Raw genomic sequence first — 21,093 nt, 5'->3', positions numbered from 1 at the left:
CTCTCAGGGACCTTTCTCTGCCCGGGCTGGCTTCGAACCAGTTTTCAGATCAATGGCCACTTTACTCCAATTAAAAGCAACAAAGCATGGTCTAACCTGGAACCTTTTTGTTGGTCATGGGGCTTGAACTCTGGGCCTGGGGCTGTCCCACAGCTCTTCAATTCAAGGCAAGCACTCTACCACTTGAGCCACAGTGCCACTTCCCAGCCGCTTACCTGGAACTTATTAAGACAAACTTGTGGGCCTGCTGGAAACTGTTACAAAAAAACCTATAAGGGAAAACTGGAATAGCAATTAGACAATCATTTTAGTAATCCTAATTTACTTTTTGGGATTTTTAAAGGAACTTTTAGGACAATTTTAATTTTAAACTTTGTCCAGGAGGTCAGTCACTCCCTTAGCACTTCCCAATTTTTAAAATGAGGACACCATTTTTAATACCTTTTCCTAAAGGCACATTAATTTGCATTTAAATGCCCCTCTGGAACACTGGGCATACCAATTACCTCTCAGCCAAAGGTTTTTAAACTGGACGCAGTTTTGTTTTTGTTTCTGAAGTCTGAGCAAGAATTACAAGCACTAACACTGTACCAAGAATCTAAACTTAGCACCTTTTTGACCTTTTAAAAATGCATCCAAGCCAAAAGCCAGTGGCTCACACTTGTAATCCTAGCTACTCAGAAGGCTGAGATCTGAGGATCACGGTTCAAAGCCAGCCCAGGCAGGAAAGACCGTGAGACTCTTATCTCCAATAAACCACCAGAAAACCAGAAGTGGTGCTGTAGATCAAGTGGTATAGTGCTCACCTTGAGCTGAAGAGCTGAGGGACAGCGCTCAGGCCCAGAGTTAAAGCCCCATGACTGACAAAAAAAGAAAAAGAAAAACTCAAAAATACATCCAATTGCGAAAATGGCATAGAAATCAACTTACTATCACATAAACTCTTTAAACCATTTTCACTTTAAATACATCCTAAGGGGCAGTTTTAGAAATATTACAACACACACAAAAGAAATATTACAACACCAAATTTTTACCATCAGGTTTTTGTAAGGTCCACTCCTGGATGGCAAGCAGACTCCACCCTCCTCCCAGCAAAGTCTCCACCCAGGACCTGGGTTACCAAGGCAACTGGCACACCTGGAAGAGGTCACATTGCATCCGCTGAGGTCACGTCTGAATTTGATGTGGCCACACCTTTCTCCCCCCATACCCTAGATAAGGCCTAGCCCAGGCCCAGACACTCTCTCTCTGCTCTTTTCTAGCTCTTTCTCAGCTCTTCCCTTCTCTTTTCTTTCCCAGCTCTCCTCTTTCTTTCCCAGCTCTCCCAGCTCTCTTTCCCAGGCCTTTCCCCACCACATGGAGGACCAAGATGGCCTGGTGCCAGCCAGACGATGAATAAACCTACCCCTTACCTGAATGCCACGTGTGTGGTGCTGTTCTTACTCGGCTACCTCTTTTTAAAAACCTAACAGTTTCCAGTGTCCATCTGCATGGAAAAGAGACAGGACAAAGATGGACCTGTTGGCCAGTCCTACAGAAAGGGCACACACCCAATCTGACTCTTTAGGGTTAGATGAACTGCCTTTGTGCCACCTTGCCCTCTTCCACCATGTGTGGGCCCCCCCCAGGGCCTGTCCCACCATGCAGGGAGCTAGCTGCACCTTTTCCAGAGCACCCCTTACCCCTGAAGATAAGCCCACAGACTTATCCTAAATTTTCCTGTCCTTTTTAATCTCTGACTGAGAAACCAAGCAGTTGGGACACACAGAAGAAGCAATTTCTTTAACAATGGTAAACAAAACTTTACGTCCAGATTCTAACACTCGCTCCCAAATTTTAGCAGTGGTGGGAAATCATCTCATTTCCAATGTGTTTTGCTAAGCCAGATAAGTTGATTACAATGCAAACAGGCTTATGCATCAAAACATCAGATTTTTGGTTTCCAAATTAAAGAATCCTTACAAAATCTTTTTTTTTTTGGTCCGGTCGTGGGGCCTGAACTCTGGGCCTGGGTGCTGTCCCTCAGCTCTTCAGCTCAAGGCTAGCACTCTACCACTTGAGCCACAGCGCCACTTCTGGCTTTTTTTCTTTTTGCTTATGTGGTGCTGAGGAATCGAACCCAGGGCCTCGAGCATGCAAGGCGAGCGCTCTACCACTGAGCCACCTTCCCAGCCCCCTTACAAAATCTTTTAACTAAGGTTCTTTAAAACAAATGCAAATAACCTTTTTACACTTTTGGTAATGCCTAAACTTGCTGACCTTTCTTGCAGTTTAATCTTAGAACATTTTCAACATCGTGACAATTTTCTATCTTAAGTTCATACATACATTTTTGTGCACAAAGATCTTAAATGTGCAAAATGAATATCAGCCATACATTTTCCTGAATTTTAGTGGCAAGAGATTTTTTTGCTGCTCTTTCTGTCAATGACAAGATTTAAGACAAAATGTTTTAACAAATTACTTTGTTGTTCCACTTTTTTCAGGGCTAGCTTGTTCTACCAAGGTATATTAGCATCTCAAATATTTCTATTGAATAAGCCGGGTGCTGGTGGCTCACAGCTGTAATCCTAGCTACTCAGGAGGCTGAGATCTGAGGATCTCGGTTCAAAGCCAGCCCGGGCAGGAAAGACCGTGAGACTCCTATCTCCAATAAACCACCAGAAAACTGGAAGTGGCGCTGTAGCTCAAGTAGTATAGTGCTCTCCTTGAGCTGAAGAGCTGAGGGACAGCACTCAGGCCCAGAGTTCAAGCCCCACGACCGACAAAAAAAAAAAATTCTATTGAAGAATGCTGGGGGGGGGGGTTCCCTGGTGCCCAAATCTGACCCACCCAGTACTTGACTCTAGTTTTTTCCCAATTGTCTGGAGCATTTTACACATCAACTGACCTTTTGAATACCCTCAATTGGGAGAAGGGAGAGGTTACCTGAAGCTAATCTCTCAGCCTACCAGGCTGCCTGACTCTTTTTTTGTCAACTTTAACCAAGAGCACTGAATTTAAACTGCTAAGATTAGCTACTTGTTTGAACCAGGTCCTCAGCTGCCTGCACACTCCCAAATGCCTCCTAGCAGGAGGGGGATACAGCATATAGCAGGCTTTGATTTCCCCCCATAAAGACACAAGACCAAGACAAACACAGAAAAAGCTGACTGAGCTGGGGCCTCTCCCATCACCAGTGGACCCCCTACCACAACCCTATCCAGAACTCAGTATTGTATGAGAGTCACAAAGCTGCAAAACTCCCCACTGTACAAGAGTCTGCACTCAGCGCCACCAGAACCTCTCAGATTCATCAGTCGAGAGGAAGAAGGGCCGGGTAATGAGCACGTCTGCTCCCCTATCCAATTTCCAGATAGACCAGCCCCCAGGGTTCAGAAAAACATATAAACACAATATAGGACAGAGTACAGGACAGAGAAACAGAGACTTACTTCTAGAAGATTTCTAAGCGACTCAAAAAAGTTGTTTGGATGGCAAGACTGGCTGTCAGTGGTGGAAAGACCACAGGGCCCTGGAACTTCCCAGGGGACATGCCACCCCTGTAGCGGTTTCTGTCCCGTGGCAGCCAGCCCACCGAGACCATCCGCCAGTGGCTTCAAGGAACCCCAGATGCCCTACTCGGCACTGGGGCCTCACATTGGTCACCATATGTTGTAAGGTAATCATCCCAGAAACCACATTTTAAAATATAGAATATTGGAGTCTTTATTATATAGTTAACAGGCTGCAGGCCGCCAGTTGTTACAAAGGCCTGTAGAATGCAAATACACATAACACAGCTAGGAAACATGCTAAAGAGGAAAGAAATAACGAGAACAATACCAACAAGCCAGTTCAGCTCCAATGGAGAACTGCATTGGGACTCCATAATGACTGGAGATGAGCCAGGAGACAGGACACAGGACACAGGACACGATCACAGAGATACATTTGGCATGGAGTCCAGAGGCTAGGCTGGTCCAGGCCTAACTAGGTTGGTGTAGGGGGCAGATCCTCAGGAAATTCCCAGTCCCAAGGCACTAGACTGACAGATTCAGTAACCTATCAGCCAAGTGCCTGCCCCTGCCTCCAGGGGTCTGGGCACGCCCATTACCTGGGGGCGGGGGCAAAGGAGGTTCTTTCCCTCGGCATGAAGACAAGATGCCAGACCTAAAATATGTGGCCAATATGGTGCCAGCCAGACCTGGCCTCCTTGCTTCAGTATTAGGCATTCTAAATAACCTAGAGATGATTTAGACAGGAAGATGAGGGTTCCACACAAATACCATGCTTTTTTATATGTAGGATTTGAGCATCTGTGGACTTGGGTATTCATGGAGGATCCTGGAACCATCCCTTGCACATGCCAAAGGATGACTGTATCACATATTTGGACAGAACTTCCAAACTAAGCTAACAGCATATAGTACAGTGCTTGACTGGGCTGCCAGGTCCCAAGATACTTGGCTACCAATGACCAGGCCTTCCTCTCATGGCTCAAAGACATTTGTGGGAGATAAGGAGACTCCATGGTTTACCAGTACTTGGCCCCAAATTGTCATCATGCCTCCACTGCAACCAACTTTCCTCCCAAAGTGTAAAGATAAGATCTCAGGGGTAGGATTGGACTCACAGCACACCTTGAAGATCTGCAGAGGCTGACTGTCACCTTTGGTGGTCAGATAAGAGACTTTCTGTACTTGAGCTGATGCCAAACACAAAAAAAGGCTGAGACATAGCCAATTAAAGATTTGAAATTCCAGGAAAACTGGAGAAATGAACAACAATAAAAAAGCAAGCATTAGAATTAGCCGATCCTATTTGGGAATGTATTTATTGAGTGTCCATTATTTACCAGGTAGAAACTCTTAGGACCTGTGATCATTGCAAACCAGAAATCCATACCCTCAAAGCATGAACTGATCAGCATATAAGCAAAGAAATGTTACAAGGTAATTTCCATTACTGGGCAATTCAAATAGTAAAGTAAGATACAGACATATTGCAAAGCTGCCTAACTGGAAAGCCCAGGAAGAGACTAAGAAAGTGGTAGTTAAATGATGAAAGGGGAACATACCAGAATAGATCTAGAAGAACCTTATCCTGTGACAGAGCCTGACTGGCATTGTCAAACCCAATGCCAAAAGATCAAAGGAGGGGAAAAGCATGGAAAGAGACCCCTAGATAGGAGTCAGATAGTAAAAGATGTTACAGGTTATAATGAGGAGCTTGCTTGCTTGCTTTTCTTTCTCTCTCTCTTTCTTTCTCTCTCTCTCTCTCTTGCTTTCTTGCTTTCTCTGGTCCTGGGGCTTGAACTCAGGGCCTGGGCACTGTCTCTGAGCTTCTTTTGCTCAAGGCTAGCACTATACCACTTGAGCCACAGTGCTACTTCTGGCTTTTTCTGTTTATGTGGTACTGAGGAATTGAACCCAGGGCTTCATGCATGCTAGGCAAGCACTTTACCACTAAGCCACATTCCCAGCCTGAGAAGTTGTTTTTTTTGGGGGGGGCGGTCTAGTCATGGGGCCTGAACTCTGGGCCTGGGCGCTGTCTCTCAGCTCTTCAGCTCAAGGCTAGCACTCTACCACTTGAGCCATAGTACCACTTCCTGCTTTTTTTTTCTGCTTATGTGGTGCTGAGGAATCGAACCCAGGGCCTCATACATGCAAGGCAAGTGCTCTACCACTGAGCCACCTTCCCAGACCCGCCTGAGGAGTTTTATTTCACTCTTACTACATTGGTAAATCATTAGAGTTGGTTAAACAAGGGAGTGACATAACTTGATTTATCTTAGAAAGATAATGCCAGCTACTATATGTAATTTAGATGGGGAGAATGGAGACAGACTTGCATGTTAAAATTTTATGAATGGGATTCAGGACATTAAAAATAATCTCCAATGATGAAACAAAGTTTACCCCATAAATACAAGGCTAGGTCAAACAGGAAGAAATCTGTGGGTGTATCTTATTACAACACATATAGGACAAAAGATCTGATTATCTCAATAGGCATACAAAGGGCATTTAATAAAATGCGATTGTATTCCAAATAAACACATCTTTGAAGTAAGAAGAATCAAATTGTTTCTCAACATGATAAAGAGATTTTATTTCCCACTGACATTATTTTTAGCTGTCAAGTGCTAGAAGTCTGAAACTGAAGCACCTGTCATTATCATTATGGTTTATTACTTTGTTTATAAAGTTGTAGACAATCTAATAAGACATGAGATATAAATAAGAAGCCTCAATTTAGGGAGAAAATTGTTATTATTGATAAGAAAGTTGGATTAATTTACCCTTTGGAGAATCTAATCCTTGGCACTGAACTATTATGTTGCAAATGTTCCTATATACCACCTCATCAAATACCACAATGCAAATACCACAATGCAACTGTTCTCACCTGAAGGACACAGACAGTTAACTTTCTGAGCTACTGATCAGGAAGCTGAGATTTCACAATACTTATGTGATTAGAAAGCCTGTGTTCTTGCACAATGTTGCCAAAACAAAAAAAGATACCTCCAGAGACTATGAGCATTTCTTCTTGCCCATAGACCCAAAGCTGTGGAAATGTCAGCCTACCTCTGGGATCAAGGTAGAACCTAGGCCACACCAGCACCTCAAAAATCTAGGTGCCAACCAGGTGCCAGTGGTTCATACCCATATTCCTAGCTACTCATGATTTGAACACAGCCCAGGCAGAAAAAGTCCATAAGATTCTTATCTCCAATTAACCACCAAAAAGCCAGAAGTAAAGCTGAGGCTCAAGTGACAGAGTACCACCCTTGAGTGAAAAAGATAAAGGACACCAGGCTCCTCTCATTTTAAGCCCTAGGGTTAGGGTTAGGGTTAAGGGTTAGGGTTAGGGTTAGGCACAGAGAGAGAAAGAGAGAGAGACAGACAGACAGACAGACAGAGACAAAGAGAGACAGAGACAGAGACACATAGAGAGGGGGGAGGTGGAGGGAGAAGAAGGGAGGGAGGGAGGGAAAATACCTTAATGCAAAGGAAGGCAGCATGACTCATAGCAGCCTTCTAGCCTTCTGCATCCCTTGGGCCATTTCAGCTAGGAAAAGGCCCTAGAATCTCAGCTGCTCTGCATAACAAATGCTAAGGAACGCTGTATTTCAGTGTGAGTCTTAGCCCTTCAAGGGATTATTTACATTTTTCAAAATAAGAGACATTTTCAACCAGTTGAATCAACAATTAAATTGTGTGAAAAAATATTTTTCTGTACAAGGGGCAGTTCTAGATTTTCTTGCTTCCTCCACGTTTCTGCCACATGTCACCTCCCCTATGCTAGAAGAAAGCTAGGACATTCTCTCTCTCTCTTTCTCTCTCTTCCTCTCTCTCTCATACATACATACACACACACATACACACACACACACACACACACACACACATACACACTGGTGGTAGTATGCTGAAGTTGAAGTTACTTAATTTTCAAGGCACAATTACCCAAACTGGCTAGTTTCTTTGCCCAGATAAGACTCAGCCTACATTCATGGATCTTGAGAATTGTCTTGAACCAAAGCAAATTTCAGCCACTCTGAAACAGTAAGTGACTGCTGAGACCCCAGAACTTTTTCTCATTTGGATGGCAGCATCCAACTAAATATTTCTCTTCCCACTTTTAAATGAAACCCTCAGTTCAAGGAATTGAAGCCCTCTTACCTCTCCAAGATAAAGTAGACTGACATCTCTCTACATTTTCCTCATTGCTCTGGAAATGCCAGGATCTTGGGCAGCAGGCCATTCACCGGCTGCTTCACATCAGCTGTGTCTAATAAATTGGCAAGCCCAAACTGGCCTCTCCCCAGTTGCCAGTCAAGTTGAAGCTTCTTGGTTTCCTTTGGAGATTCTTCATTCCTCCCACTCTGAATAACACAGTGTTCACCTGCAAGCAGCCTGTGTATCTCACTCTGCTCCCAGCTCAGCCCTCTATCACGGAGCAAGAGTGATGTCATGTACAGTAGGAAGGAAAGGAGAAGGATGGACAGATGGAGGAAGGTAAGAGTGGGGGGGAGCCGGGCGCTGGTGGCTCACACCTGTAATCCTAGCTACTCAGGAGGCTGAGATCTGAGGATCGCAGTTCAAAGCCAGCCAGGGCAGGAGAGACTGTGAGACTCCTATCTCTAATAAAACCACCAGAAAACTGTAAGTGGCGCTGTGGCTTAAGTGGTAGAGCGCTCGCCTTGAGCTGAAGAGCTGAGGGACAGCGTTCAGGCCCAGAGTTCAAGCCCCATGACCGACCAAAAAAAAAAAAAGAGTGGGGGGGATGGAAAGGAGGATCACCTTAGGATGAGTCAGGAGGGGTGGGGAACAATGGAAGATCTGAATCTACAGGGCACATGGCACTGAGTTCATGAACTAGAAGGTTCTTTCTTGATGCCTGAACATCTCTTACAATACCATGTTATTTCAATTATATTCCAACCATATAGCTCAATACTGAGGAATTGGGAATTTCACTATTCTAGAATCTTGGGAAATCTGCCCTAGAGGCTACCTTCTATTTCCTCCAGACCACATCTGTAGAATACCCTGGGACCTTGGACAGGACCAGGACCTTGGACAGCTCCCTGCAACCTTTCCCTTTCAGAGATTTCCAATAATTATAGTCTACCTTTCCTGGATTTCAGTCACATCAACAATAAAGATGGATAGTAAAAAATAAATAAATTTGGGGCCATCTAATGCACAGGCAGGACTGGGTTTTCTAATTCCAAGGCTCTTTAAACATGGGTCCCAAGTCCCCCTCAAGTTACCCCGTTTATCATTTATGACAAGATGTTTATTAGCAGCAGAGCAGTAAACGGTGAGTGAACATCTGAAAACAGGCTATAAAATCCCCTAAATCACAACTCTGCCCGGGAAGCCGCCAGCACTAGGGCGACCCCTCCCTTCATGGCTGTGGAAATGTGGCCCGTCTCCATCTGTACTGGAGCTGTTTATCAGCTTGGATGCTGTGGAAGGTTTCTCCTGGAAGACTCATTCTGTCCTCTGAATGCTTTGCATGCAAAGAGCCTACTGTGTGCTGCATGCTAGAGTCAGCGTCCTGAAGTTTAGTACCTCATAACCCATAAGCAAGGGACAACTAGATTCATCCTGTTTTCTGATGGGTCAAGTTTCCCCTTCTCTCTGTCTCTTTCCACCACCTTGCCCGTAAGCTCATATTTGGGTACAGAATCCAATCAGTATGGGTCTGAGATGAGCAAGGCCATGGATTATTGATGTTGCTCCAATGGATCACGTGACATTCCTACATTTTGGGGGGGCACAAGAAGAAGGTGATACCATAGCTGGAGATTTGTTGAACTTTGCAACAGCATTCCTGGCAGATGCATTTGGCTTGCACACTCTGCCAGGATCAATGTGGCAGTAGCATCCTGTCTCCGATGTTGCTCAAGGCACAGGGTAGTCATGGATCTCAAGTCTCACTGGTCAGACTCCATGCCTTGGGCTTCTACTTGCCATCTGCAGGACCCACTGTGCCTCCCCAAATATGTGTACATGCACACACATGCCACAAAATACACATTTACACAGAGTGGTTAGACTGTAAGGTTTCTATTGTAAACTGGCAGGGAGGCTTACAACCATCACCTATAGTATGGGATCTGCCTTTCCAAGAGGGCCAGGTGACAGAAACTATGAGTGCAAAGAAATTAGGGCCCATGGGGGAGAACTTGGGCTGACCAGAGGACAAAGACAGGAAAAAGACCATGATGAGTTCCTCCCCCTTCCTCCTGCCAACAGACTGCAAACAGTGTGTCTGTACAATGTTTCAAAGACTTTTCACTCAGCTTTGTGCCAGTGACTCATGCCTGTAATTCTAGCTACTCAGAAGGCCAACATCTGAGGATCACAGTTCAAAACCAGCCTGGGCAGAAAAGTCTATGAGACAATTATCTGCAATGAACCAACCAAAAATCCAGAAGTAGAGCTGTGGCTCAAGTGGTACAGTGTTTGACTTGAACAAAAAAGCTCAGGGCCAGCACAAAGGCCCCATGTTTCAAGCCCTAGGACTAGAACAAATAAATAAATAAATTTTGACTCAAATAATACACTTATGATTATTCTGCAGTCAGCTTGGTAATGGAGCTCCTTATTCTTGCCTTTCCTCCCTGTTTGCCTCAGTTCCCTTTTCCCCCACACTTGTACCTCTCTAGGATTTTACTCCTGCATTCTGATAGACCAGGAGCTCATGGTTTACCTCAAGTTTTATTTCCAAGGAAATTCAGGCTAAGGTTGTGTGTGTGTGTGTGTGTGTGTGTGTGTGTGTGTGTGTGTGTGTGTGTGTGTGCACGCACGTGCATGCATGTATGCATGCATGCATGTGCACACACATGCCAGTGCTGGGGTTTGAACTCAGGGCCTGGGCATTATCCCTGAGCTTTTTGTTCAAGGCTAGTGCTCTGCCACAGCTCCACTTCTGGCTTTTTGCTAGTTAATTGGAGATAAGAGTCTCACAGACTTTCCTGTCTGGTCTGGCTTTGAACTGTAATCCCCAGATCTCAGCCTCCAGAGCACCTAGGATTACAGGTGTGAGTGACTGGCACAGGGCTAGGCTAAAGATTATAATAAACACAAAATAACTACTCCATAACCTTCTCTTTGTCCTGTTCATCCTGCCTCCCTAAGGCCTGCTTCAGGCTTTGCCTCAGAGCTAATTCCCTGCCAAAAAATAGAAGACACAAGGAACTTTTCAAAAGAAGTCACAATGGAAGGTCACACTTCACCCATGTCTCCCAAGTTCCCAGGCACCCTCTTTCTCTGCTAGGATACCCAGTGCTGGTCAGCCCTGAGAACTCATCTCCAATCCCTGGGGAGTACAGAAATCTTGAGGCATTACCCAGGGCCCATCAAAACTGGGTCGATGATGGTTTTCATCCTTACCAATTTTAAGCATCCCCCTTCAGACTTCCTCTGTTTTTGCATCATTTTTCTCTTCTGACAAGCAGCACACAGAGAGAGGAAAATGACGAAGTCTCAAGGCTTAGGCACATTCATAATCTCAAGGATTGTCACTGCTAAACATGGCTGCAGTTTGTGGTTGCTTTGTTTGATTTCAATCAGTGTGTGTGTCACTTGCCACTTCCTAGAATCCCCAGCAGATCCTCAGCAAACAGGCACCAAAAAGATTAGGCTTTTCTCCTCCTGAACATATATTTCCAGGAACTTTCCAAGCAACAACACATACAACTAAACAGCTTTGAATTCTCTTTCTCTTCTTTCTCTCATACACATTCAGACCCTTTCTTTCTCTTTGTCTCAAACTCTTTCACTCCTTTCTCTGTCTTTCTCTCTCTGTGTTTCTCTCCCCCTCCCCCCATCCACACCTCTTTTTTAGGTACTGATTCCAGCTATCTAGAGGGAACTCTGAGTCACAAACACCTCCATGTGGCTAATTTTCTTAAGCCAGATACATGTAGCACCTGGCAGCCCAGTGATTTGGGAAAATCGCTTCTTGTCACACCTCTCTGCACTCAGCCAGCCCAGGGAACCATGGGAGATTTCAGAGCTTGGTGTGGCTGCTTCTTACTTACCATAGAACAACCAGGATTAGGAAGCTTGGCAACCCAGCTTCTTTGATTTCATCTCAGGACAAGATGGGAAATACACACCACTTCATTTCATATTTTGTTCATATAAAACTCTGTATCACATGCTCCTCGCAGGCCAGAAAGCAACCTCAAATGTCTCCTCATGGAATCCAAATTAAGTCCAACATCTTTCCAAGTCTCAAATAAGCTGAACCAGATCTACTTTTCTATTTCACATTGCACAGGATGTTAGGACCTGAGCAAAGACAATCATCGTCCATCCATTCTCTGAACTTTCCCTCATTTGCAGTGGTACTCATGTAACCCCCTCTCTTCCTACCTCCTGAGCAACTGAGCACCTCCTGCAATTAGTAACAACTGTAACACCTCCAAGGTCACCTGACCTCCTGTAAACCTTCCATGCGCCTCCTTTACTATATCTCATGATCTCCTTACATAGCAATCACTGATCGGAGTGCCTGGCTCTCCCTCTGTGTTAAAATCTAATAATTGTAGAAAGATAACTGCCACTTTTGACTGGATCTCACATGTCCTAGGCACTCAACAACATTCTCCAGAGTGAACGTTAAAATAAAAAAGAACAAGATGGCATGCCAGTCATTTCTCTTTGGCATCAAACAGCCCCCAAAGAAATCTTAGCCAAATCAGCTCTCCTTGCAAGTGCCCTGTTTAAGAGCCTCTGAGGTCCCTGAGTTTCGTTTTTCAATCTCAGTGCTGGCCAGACAATAGAGTGCTGATCAATGCCTGAGGGATAAGAAAAACTCCACTCTAGATTCACCGTTTCTTCTCTCACTAATTATCTACAATGTCCGCTGAACAAATTGCTCCATAATCAGTGACTTCATCCTCTGCACACAGCCTTAGTCTCACTTCCAATCCTCTCTTACTTCCTCGGGGATAAGATGGCAGCACCCAGGCCTTGACACAGGGCATTTCACGCAGAGACAAGAAGCCTACAAGAGCTGAACTGAAAGGAATTGGGGGGGGGGGGGAATGAGGGAGAGGATAACAAGTTCGACAAGAAATGTACTCACTACCTTATTTATGTAACTGTAACCCCTCTGAACAGCACCTTGACAATAAAATTAAAATATTAAATAAATGAATAATGGGTGAGAAAGTTGAAAGGAACTCTTCTGCCTATCTGGACCAATGCTCTTATTTTACACACAAGAAAAATAAAGCCCATAGTGTAAGGTTCTCCAAAATGAAACCTCCATGTGGTTCAGGCAGAGAAAAGTTTGGAGGGGGAGGGGCCAAACTGCCGGCCTGCACAAGATGGAGATGGGCAGGGGGTACAGGGAGTGCTTGGAAGGGAAAGGAAATGAAAGAAGGGAACTAATGATGGAGACTGGTTATATAGGGAAAGGGTGGGAGGAGCTGCAGTCGCAGTGATGACCTCAGAGCCTGGGAGACCTCCCACTGCCCCCAGGTGCATCACTTACCTGGGTTACAAGTGCTGAGAGGAAACTTCTAGGGAGGGACACATGCCCACAGAGGGAAAACAAAGGGAAGGGACCCTCCCTCAGGTTAGTCCTGTTTATTGAAGAAGAGCAAGGGACAGCAACCTTCTCCTAGGATCACAGGTTTATGAGGGGCTGGATTTGGGGTCAGGCTTATATGGGTCTTAACAATGAAGCAGAAAATAAAATAAGCTATGGTCTCTTGGGGGCCAAGGGTGGGTGCCATTTTTCCCAGTTGAACCTAACACAAAGAAAGCTGGGAACTAGCCAAGGTCGTGTGGTTCCTTCAACATATAAATGTGCTGGTTGCTGATGGTTCACGCCCATAATCTGAGGACTGTGGTTCAAAGCCAGCCCAGGCAGCAAAGCCCGTGAGACTCAAAGTGGAGCTGTGGCTCAAAGTGGTAAAGTGCTAGCCTTAAGCAAAGGAGCTTAGGGACAGTGCCCAACCCCTGAGTTCAAGCCCCAGAACCAAAACACACACACACACAGACACACACACAGAAGGTATACATGGGAGAGGCTATCTGGAAGCCTAGATCTCAAAATAGTTCACACCACCAATTGTGCCAGTGTTTCTCCAAATTAACCTCAACATGCATTCAAATTTCCTGGTGTTAGCAATCCCACTTTTGGGCATTTACCCAAATGATCACAAACAAGACCATACTAAAGCTACCAGCACAACTATGTTTATTGCAGCATTATTTACTATAGCTAAGAACCAACCCAGATGCTCCTCAGTAGATGAATGGATCAAGAAAATATGGTATATATACACAATGGAATTCTATGCCTCTATCAGAAAGAATGACATTGCCCCATTTGTTAGGAAAAAGTTATATTAAGTGAAGTAAGCCAGGTCCAAAGAAACATAGGTCCCCTGGTTTCCCTTATTTGCAATAACTAGTATATGTCTGGGACAAGCAGAAAAGTTCAAAAGCTATGTACATATGACATATAAGATGATGTTAAGTGAAATGAACCCCAAGATAGGAACACAAGTGGTTTTTTTCTTTCTTGCTATTGTTTTTAATGTATTTATAAATTTCCATTTGATTTTTTTTGTTGCTTTGTATGTTCCTCCCCCACAGTCTAGCCACTGTTTTCACTGTATTTGATGTTGGTATAATTTGGGGAGGGGTAGGGAAAAAACAAAATGTTTAAATAGGGATACAGGGTGACTCATTGTAACAATGAGATGTACAACACACTAGGTGGGCTGGGAAGATGGCTCAGTGGTAGAGTGCTTGCCTTGCATGCCTGAGGCCCTGGGTTCCATTCCTCAGCACCATATAGCAAAAAGAAAGAAGCTGGAAGTAGCGCTGTGGCTCAAGTGGTAGAGCGCTAGCCTTGAGCTGAAGAGCTGAGGGACAGAGCCCAGGCCCAAAGTTCAGGCCCACAACCGGACCCCCCCCTCCAAAAAAAAAAGACACTATGTTGAAAAACAAACTTTACAATTTAGGAGTGGGGGGGAAGGGGGGTGAACGGAGTGTAGCTGTGGAGGTTGGGGGAAGGGATGGTAGGGGAAAAACAAAGGAGGAGGCAACAATGCTTGATAGGAAATGTACTCATTACCTTGTTCATGTAACTGTAACCCCTCTGTACAGTATTTTTACGATTAACAAAACTTATTAAAAATTTCCTGGTGTTTTTGTTAAGCTGAATCTTTAAAGCTATTGTATGATGAGAGATACAGAACATAGGCAAAGGCTGGGCACCTGTAGCCCACACCTGTAATCCTAGCTACTCAGGAGGCTGAGAGTAAATGATCACAGTTCAAAGCTAGCCCAGACAGAAAAGTTCATAAAATTTTTATCTCCAATTAGCCACCAAAAAGCTAGAAGCAACGCTATAGCTCAAGTGGTAAAGTGATAGCCATGAGTAGAAAAAAATGAAAAAAGCAAAACAAAAAAACATATGGGACAGTGCCTAAATCCTCTAAACCCTGAGTTCAAGCCCCAGTACCAACACAAAACCAAAAATAAAATAATATTAAATCTTGAAATGGAAAAAAGAGGAAGAAAAATCTTGAAGTGAGAGATTATCCTGGGTTCAGTGTATGGGATGATATAATCACAAGATCCTTATGAACAAGAGGTAAAAACATCACGGATATGTATGCTAGGAGCAGAGGTTAGAATTATACACCTTAAAGACAGAGGAAGATGCTAGCAACCAAATAACATAGGCAGCCTCGAAGTACTGAAAAACACAAGAAGACTGACTCTCTCGCACTCCTGTTAATACCTTGATTTTAGCTCATAAGACCCACTTCAGACTTCTGTCCTACAGTCTATAATTATGATAATAAACGCATAGTTTTAAGTTATTACTTTGTGGTAATTGGTTACAGCAACACACACACACACACACACACACACACACACACACACACACACACACACACACACACACATAAAAGCTAAATCACTAGTTTACCTAACAGTTTCACTTTTACTCATGCCTTTGCTTCAAACAAAAGTAATTTGGAAAAATCTGGCAGGCAAATCAGTGTGTGTGTGTGTGTGTGTGTGTGTGTGTGTGTGTGTGTGTGTGTGTGTGTGTGTCCCTTGAAAGGTACAAGCCAAAGAGTGTTGTAAGACGTAATTATTACAAAGATAATTGGAAATTCATCATGATGGCAGATTTCCTAGGTAGGCAATGCCATACCCAGCATGAGAATCTGAGTCAGGTGAAGATAACTGGTCAGAATGGTCCGTGCAGAGCCTCCGCTTTCCGTGTTGCACATTCTTCCTCCTTACTGCCTTTAACCTCCTTACTGCCTTTAACCCGGCATGGGTGGCTGCAGTCTTTGTTCTCAGGAGCCTGCTGTCAAGCTGACTAATTAGGGTAGTGTGATGATCAGAAATGGGAACTATAAAAGGAAAATTGCTAAGCGGTTGGCTGCCCATTAGAAAAGGGTTATGCCTATCACTCCCCATTAATAAGAGGAAGGTGGGACTTTGCGTCAAATCTCAACTCCGATCTTGCCTGGCTGGTTTTTATCGGTCATGGGAGACTGCAGGCAGGAGCTACTGGAACAGTTCAAAAGCACTTTATTGTACAAGATTTACTCCACATTTTACAAGGCAAAGCAAGTGTGATCTGCTGCTAGTTAGCCAGTAATGGGGTAACTAAGCATTTTGTTTTCAAGAAAATATAATCAGTTACCATGAGAAAGAAGTAATTACCCTATGATGTGATGGAAATGATACCTTATCTCTGTGGGTTTCCTCTCGAATGTGTGTACCCCACTCTAATCAACAGGAAAACATCTGACAAGTCCCAATTAGAGACATTCTAATAAAATAACTGACAATGAGCACATCTTAGTAGCTATAAGATAGCCACTTCCCACAGGTATAAAACTCTCTCTCCCTTCTTCCTCTGGTCTTTTACCTCAAAGGCACTCTGAAATTCTTAGCCACAGGATCCAGATGGGAAATCGTCCTAATTTCAGAAATAACCACTATCAGTGAACACAATGCCTCATATATGCAAGCCTCAGGAGACACAAGACTTCAGCTTGGGCAAGTGTTCTCCTCCTTTATAAATGGAAGAGGTTGGGTTCTATCAGTGTTTTGCTAACTACATGCACATCAGCTAAGGACTTCTTTGGGCAGCAGATTCAGTAGATTTCGGATAAAGATCAGAAGTCATCTAGTAAATTCATAGGTAAAACTTATACTAGCAGACCATGGACTGATTGTGTTTTAGAAAAAGGGGTCTGGAGGGCTGGGAAGGTGGCTCAGTGGTAGAGCGCTTGCCTTGCATGCATGAGGCCCTGGGTTCGATTCCTCAGCACCACATAAGCAGGGAAAAAAAAGCCGGAAGTGGTGCTGTGGCTCAAGTGGTAGAGTACTAGCCTTGAGCTGAAGAGTTGAGGGACAGTGCCCAGGCTCAGAGTTCAGGCCCCACAACTGGACCCAAGAAAGAAAGAAAGATAGAAAGAAAGAAAGAAAGAAAGAAAGAAAGAAAGAAAGAAAGAAAGAAAGAAAGAAAGAAAGAAAGAAAGAAAGGAAGGAAGGAAGGAAGGAAGGAAGGAAAGGTCTGGAGTCTTAATTGTCAAATAAGGATGATCTAGGCCTTCAGGGGGACATTTGGCTATGTCTGGAATCAGTTCTGGTTATCATAGCTGGAGGGCAAATAACTCTGGCATCTAGTAGATACAGGCCAGGAAGCTGTTAAACACTGCTTGATGCACAGAAGAACTACTCACAGACAAGAATTATCCAGTCCAAAGTATCACTAGCACTAAGAGTGAGAGACCATGTGTATGTGCATCGTGGCTTCCAAACATGAGCATGCATCAGAATCACCTGGAGGCTTGTTCAAGTACCCACTGCAGGGTGACCCCCAGTTTCTTACTCAATAAGTATGGGGTACACCTTGAAGACTTTGCAACTGTAGTGTTCCTCAGTGATGCTGAGGCTGCTGGTCCCTGCACCCAGAGTGAGAACCACTCACTGCTCCTGATGCTGATGAAGATCTTTGAAGCTCCAGCACATCTTGCTGCTTGCACTACCCATGCAAAAGAGGTCTCCACAACGCATGATGAAACACAACCCATTCAGTCCTAAGGTGGAAATTGTCACCCACCCCGACTCTCTGCCCCAACTCTTTAGTCCTAAAGATAAGCCAGAAATAAAGTAGAGCAGACAAACTGCCACTTGAAGATCATTCCTGATACATTTGGATTCATGAAGAAGTGGATCCCCTTCTCAAGGAACAATCTTTCCCCTGAGGTAATCTCGTCCCACAGTTACTGCCCCTTCTATCTTCCTTCTCCTCAAATGGCCAATTAAATGCCAGGATGATTCACAGGATGATAGCAAAAGAAATTAGTAAGTAAGGTAACATCTTGGTGGGGTCAGGAGAGGGAGAGATGTGTCGCTCCAAGCCCCGCATTCTCTCACCCAAAACTGCACTGTCCCAATTAATCCAGCTGCCCTAGGAAGGAAAGCACATACTCTCTCTCATTCTCTGTATGACCTTGTGTGAGTCCCTTTGCCTCTGAAAGCCATGGTTTACAATCTATAAGTGACAATGATACCTGGACTCTAGGGGGAAGATCTACGAACAAAGCAATATAGGTTATTGATCCTCAACTATGCCAGTACCATTTGAAACAGCAGGTCCATAGCAGTGAATGAACTTAGAAATCCATGCCTGTTTGTTCAGGGTAAGCTCTGGCCTTTTTTTTACTACTGAATTTTCCCAAGAAAAATTAATGAAGGTGGGTGCTTCTCTGGCTAAGAGAGCTGTCAAACACAGCCTCAAATCCACTCACAAAGAAAAATGCACACAAGCAAGGCAGCAAAAGCAGAGCAAACTGAACCCAGTGAGGCCTTCTCCAGGATGAATTATTTTTAGGCACCAGGGCTGCAGCTCTCCGATCTTTAAATATTAAGAGTTTCATTATGGCTATTTCATTACCCTAAGCAGTACATTCCAGGAGACGAAAGTACCCAGAGCACTGACCAAGGCAGGAGGTAAGGCTGGCTGGAGTCAGAAGCTGAGTCCTATGAGGCCATCAAATCCCATCCCCTGAGAACTCCTGAAGAATTGCAGGCAGCGGGCGGGACACGGGGGCACGGCAGACATCTTGACACCAGTGCTGAGTAGGTGACTACCAAACTCTACCCTCGGATGCCAAGGGCCAAAAGCTCTTTCTGGATGAAGGCTTCATCTAGAAGATGACTGAGCTCCTGGCTGGTCAATATAGCAAAGGCCCAGAGCCTCAAGAAGGTTCAATGAACTAGCAGCCATGCTCCAACCCCTGCCCTCAGGCTGTCTCCTTATGGTCACCTCTGTCCTTTTAGAGCTCTGTCTGGTCCCACTGCCTTCCCTCTTCCCCCAAGATAATGGCCAGTGTCCTTGGCACCATGTATCCAGCCTTCAGTCCCCCTCGCTAGACTCCACCCCTGCAGCTCCTGTCAAACTAAATGTGATTGATTCTTTCAAGCACGGTGTCAGTGAATGCTGATTTATCCCTCCCCTGAAACACAGTCAATAGACAGTTTACATTTTTCCTATAGGTTTTCTGTAAGCTAATTTTTCTAAGAGAAGGATGGATGTAGCCAGGCACTGGTGGCTCACACCTGTAATCATAGCTACTCAGGAGGCTGAGATCTGAGGTTCAAAGCCAGCCTAGGCAGGAAAATCCATGAGACTCATCTCAATTAACCACCAGAAATCAGAAGTGGCGATAAGGCTCAAGCAGTAGAGCACTCACTTTGAGCTGAAGAGCTAAGGGTCAGTGCCCAGGTCCATAGGTTCAAGACTCATGACAACAAGAGGGGCAGGGGGCAGGGGGGAGGGGAGGGGGAAGATTTGTAGCACCATGAGAAAATGCAGGGGATTGAAGGTAAAGTATGGAAGAGGTGAAAACATTTACTTGTGCAATCATGGCTGCTGAAGTAACAACAACTTGAAGTCGATCCAAACAATTTTCAGGGAAATTTTCACAAATGAAGAGTCTATGGATAAGAACTTGAGAGTCACACAGATAGTAAAACACCCAGGCAGGGTCTTCCATGTCTAAAACTACACCCATAATCACTAACCCTGGGAGGAAGGAGACAAGCCAACCCTTTGCCCCCCACGTCTAACCTCCTATCAAAATCTGGGTTTAAGGAGTATGAACAGCCTAGACAATAAAACCTTCTCACCTGACTTTGTGACTAAAATCTTAGCTTGAGGAGCCTGGACAATAAAGGCTTGTCCAAACACCTGTTCTGAGCCTCCCCTTGACTTTGTCCCATCCCCCAAAGTCCTAGTCTATGGGGTACAGCTGAAGTGATTAGAAAAACGGGGTCCAGCAGCCAGGCCATTCTGATCCCATCATGACACTAAAAACAGTTCAGTGTTCCCTGACAGTAATCAGAAGAGTTAGACCTGAAAGTTCAGAAGACCAAAGGGGCCTGATGAGCCTAGAAACAGCTGCGCTTCCAGGTCCCACTTTGGGCCACTAGCAGAGAAACTGGCCAACTAAAGCATTCAGCAGGCAGGGGCCTCTAATGTCAGCCCTCAGCTAATGTCAGGTCCCAGCTACATGGAAAGTCATGTTCAGTGAGGGGAGGAGATATGTTTGTGGGCGAGGGGCACAAAGAGAGAGTTTTCTTTGACCCAGGAAAGTTTTGGTTTTTCATGTTTACTGGACTCTTCCCATGAAGGCTGCTTCTCATTTCTCTTCTATTGCAATGAGAAGGATTCTGACTTCCAGGATCCCCTGCCTGAGAATTTTCTGGCCAAGCAGCATAGCCTCAGCTGAGCTGACTTCTAATTAGGCAAAGGCTCCATCTAACTTCTCTTGTCCCAGCTACCCAGTCTGGGAGGGCTCCTCCTGTCCTTCCTGCCACCTCCTATCCCACTATCCCACTCCTGCCTTGGATTTGTGTGTCTCCCAACTGGTCCCTTCAACCTCTACATCCCCACCAGCTCCACAGCCCATTGTTCTACATACCCCAGTCACGTGATGATTGCAAGGCACTCACACACAGCCAGACTGCCAGTTCTGCTACCTGAGAACTGTTTGGCCTCACAGCACGGCACCTCTAAGTCTCAGTTTACACACCTGAGAAATGAGGAGGAAACGAACATCTGCCCAGCTTATTCCACAGGGTTGTGGAGGAAGAGAAAGAAGCAAGAGGCCCAAGCAATGACACTGCTGCTTTCACCTCCTGATTTCAGAACCAACTGAAAATCAAAATTAAATAAATAGAAAAGCCGGCACCAGTGGCTCACACCTGTCATCCTAGTTTCTCGGGAAGCTGAGATCTGAGGACCATAGTTCAAAGGCAGCCCACGCAGGAAAGTCTGTGTGACTCTTATCTCCAATTAACCAACAGAAAACAAGAAGTGGCTCTATCGCTCACGTGTTAGATCTCTTGCCTTGAGCTGAATTGCTCAGGGACAGCGCCCAGGCCCAGAGTTCAAGCCACAGACAAAAAGAAAAAAGAGGGGGCTGGGAAGGTAGCTCAGTGGTAGAGCGCTAGCCTTGAGCTGAAGAGCTGAAGGACAGCACCCAGGCCCAGAGTTCAGGCCCCATGACCGGACCCA

The sequence above is a fragment of the Dipodomys ordii genome, unplaced genomic scaffold, assembly GCF_000151885.1.
Source record: "Dipodomys ordii isolate 6190 unplaced genomic scaffold, Dord_2.0 Scaffold57, whole genome shotgun sequence".
NCBI classification, from domain to species: domain Eukaryota; kingdom Metazoa; phylum Chordata; class Mammalia; order Rodentia; family Heteromyidae; genus Dipodomys; species Dipodomys ordii.
This window is presented reverse-complemented; position numbering follows the sequence as displayed.